This window comes from Hippocampus comes, unplaced genomic scaffold (assembly GCF_001891065.2).
Source record: "Hippocampus comes isolate QL1 unplaced genomic scaffold, H_comes_QL1_v1.1 scaffold215, whole genome shotgun sequence".
Classification (NCBI taxonomy): Eukaryota; Metazoa; Chordata; class Actinopteri; order Syngnathiformes; family Syngnathidae; genus Hippocampus; species Hippocampus comes.
In genome coordinates, this window is record NW_017805017.1 from 9773 (window position 1) to 13210 (window position 3438).

At 44.3% G+C, this 3438-nt stretch overlaps 1 long non-coding RNA gene across 1 annotated transcript; it reads right to left on the reverse strand.

Moving 5' to 3' along the window:
• Nucleotides 1-2: 2 nt before the first annotated feature.
• On the reverse strand, nucleotides 3-1338 carry LOC109511981 (uncharacterized). Its single transcript, XR_002167434.1, has 3 exons — nucleotides 946-1338; nucleotides 461-478; nucleotides 3-79 (listed from the first exon to the last, which is right to left on the reverse strand). It is a non-coding gene; the product is annotated as an uncharacterized LOC109511981 (long non-coding RNA).
• Nucleotides 1339-3438: the final 2100 nt, after the last annotated feature.

The following is a 3438-nucleotide window of genomic DNA, read 5'->3' on the forward strand; positions in this document are numbered from 1 at the left end:
CGGTGCAGGCTGACCTGCCAGGGCCACGCACCTGGGGTGGCCCCCGGATTGCCATTGTTGAGAGGCGCTTGACCGCACGCTGAAAACACACACACGCACACACACACACACACACACACACACACATTGACGTGGGTCACAAAGGTGTAACATTCACCCCGTAAAATACATAATGCACCATTTAAATGACAAATGGAAAAAACAGCAACTCCAAATCAAAATGGTTGAACATAATTTTCCTGGACATATTTTTAGAAGAAATAAATGAAAGGCAAAGGAAAGAAAAGAATTGGAGGGAGAATGAAGGAAAGTACTGAGGGGAAAAAAATAAGGAAGGATAAAAAGGAGGTCAGGAGGAAGAAAGGGAGGGAGTGAAAAAGGCAATCAGGAAGACAGGTAAAGATGGAGTGAGGAAGGAAAGTCGGTTGGAAGGAAGGGAAGAAGCGAAGCTGCGACTCACCTAGTTGCCCTCCGCATTCTAATGATGATAAAGACAAAAAGAACACATCCAGGTGTCACACAAAATTGTTGACATTTCATGGGCAGCACATGCCGTTTCGTTTCCTTCATCAATCAATCGTGTGGTGCTGACTGCGGACAAGTAAACGCAGCGTCTTGACGAAACGCAGCCTTTGTTTTAAAACGAGCACCACACATTGGAAAAGGTGTGTCGCGAGTCTTGACTCAGTCACCCCAATGAAAAACGGTGCCTCCACACTCAAACATTTAGCCTACTGTGGTGCAGAAAGTCAAACGTGCTTCCCTGTCAATTTTGACCATTTGCCTTCAATCACAGCATAATTTGCATCAGTAATCATTTGCTGTTTTTCATTAAGAACAACCCATCCGAACGCATGCACTCAGGCCAACATGCATGAAAGAAGGATGGCGTGGAAAAGTCGTTTTCTAACCCATCCCACCCCCAAAAAATGAAAAACATTTCACCTGTGATCATCCGCAGCAGTAGCAACACGGTGAAGGTTAGCATCGGCGTATCCATGACCGCAGAGCTTAAAGATGCCTGACAACCTCCGCCACCGTCAATAAATACCCGCCGCAGGACATGCCCACACTGCTAGACACAGCCTTCATGGACCTGTGTTGGAAAATTTCGACCAATAAAAGGCAGAGTCACCTGGCCTGGCTGCCTTCCAGACTTGGCATGCCGCACCAACAAAAAACATTTTGGTTCCCAGGTTGGCACTTTTCCTCCACCCTCAATCAACATATTTTACTTTCTTGGTCTTTGTTCTCCACCCTCATCATTTTCACTTGGCCAAGGTGTAGCAACTTTTGCACCAGCGTTTAACCACACAACAACAAAAACGCACCAAAATACAATAATTTTCACTGATTCCCTCGGCGCAAGCCAGTCCTTCATTGTGCTCTCTTCAATGGGGCGTCTGTGTGTGTGTGTGTGTGTGTGTGTGTAAGATAAGATAAGATATCTTTATTTGTCCCACAATGGGGAAATTTACAGTCTACAGCAGCAGTGTAGTCATCCAAACTAACCTGTGCAATCCCAAAAGCCTCATAAGAGTTCGAGCTTTGCTTCATTGATCCACTCAAATTTTTTTCACCGCAGCCTTTGCAGGTTTCCTAAGATGTGCAGTTTTGGAGAAACGTGAGTCTCTCTGTGTAATTTTTTTTTTTTTTTAGTGTAATTTTTTATTTATTTATTTTTTTATTTTGTAGCCTTTTTTTTTCTTTTTTACCCTGGCAGGATGGCCGTGAGCGGCTTATTATTGGGAAGTTCGTGGTTGAGTTTTGCTCCGCTCTGTTTAAGTCCCTTTGAATGATAATAATCATCACCATAATAATGACGCAAGTGATTTTAGGCTTAAGGTGGCTTGGTGGTCCAGTGGTTAGCACGTTGACCTCGCAGTGCAGAGGTACCGGGTTCAATTCCACCTCCGGCCTCCCTGTGTGGGGTTTGCATGTTCTCCCCGGGCCTGCGTGGGTTTTCTCTGGGTACTCCAATTTCATCCCACATTCCAAAAAACATGCACGACAGACTGATTGAACACTCTAAATTGTCACTTGGTGTAAGTGTGAGCGTGGATGGTTGTTCATCTATGGGTGTCCCCCGCCTACTGCCCGAAGACGGCTGGAATAGGTTTCAGCACCCCCCGCGACCAGCGTGAGCATGGATGGTTGTTCATCTATGTGTCCGCTGCGATTTGCAGGCAACTGGTTCAGGGTGTCCCCCGCCTACTGCCCGAAGACGGCTGGAATAGGTTTCAGCACCCCCCGCGACCATTGTGAGGATAAGTGGACCGGAAAATGGATGGATGAAATTTGACAAAGGAATCATTTTCCTGAAGTGAGATACCGACGAGCGAGAAACCCCAAAGTGTGACGTCATTTCAAGATAAGAATAGCAGGGCTCACTCTGGCAAGTGTTCAAAGCCAGTCTGAAATCAATTAAAGCGACGTAGAAAACTTATCTGAGGGGAACCGGGGGTCTCAAGAATTGAGGAAGAGGAGGTTCTTAGTGTAATTGTTTGCAATTCCAGGCTGTTACGTGCTGTAAATTGGGATTACCTACTTAGTTCAAGTCTTCCAGCTACTATGTGAGCACACGTTTGGTGGGTTGGTGTCCTACATTGTCATTGCTAAGGTAGTTCTGTTGCGTTGTCGGCCACTCGGCACATTATATCGGCAGTGTTGTTCGTTAGAAACCATTAAAGATGTTTCCATCCATGCACTCATAAAGTTAAATGTTTTCATACAAGATTAGATCCATGTCCACGTTTCGTACTTTGATTTGAATGTTTCCATAAACGGAAGCCAATTTTCTTTTCTTTTGGCCACTCAAATAGCTGTTTGCCTGAATGTGAAGAGTGCATCACCACCAAGCGCCAGGGCATTTTTCCAAATCACTCGATAAAAGTGGCTAAGAGCACGGAAGAGGACAATCAACGGACATTTGTGTTTGTTCTGTGTGATTTCTCAGCAACCAGGCATGGATTTCTTTCTGTGGTCATTTTATTGACAGCTCCACAGTCAATACAATATGCTTCAGGATTCATTTAACCTCCAGAGTTCTTCTTCATGTCTTTTTCACTTCTTTTTCTGTCTGTCATGAACACCATGACGTGAGTGCCACCTAGTGTTCAGACCAAGACACCACGGCTTGTCTTGAAATTGATTCAAGGGTGGATAGACCTAAATATTACTTGAAGCACCGTTGGATTGAATTTCATTCTTCGCGCTGAACTTGTACAACCGCATTATTGATGGGGACTTTTATGGCCGCGAGACATTTTTCTTGATTTGGTTTTCTTTTCATTTTTAAAAGTCATTTTATTGTGTGTTCAAAAGGGTGTCCATAAGAGTCTGGGCACACAGGAAAGTGGCGCTACAAATTTCATAAATACAGTCAATGTCATGAACACATTCTTGCTTTTTCAATCTACAATGACAATATTTACCTTA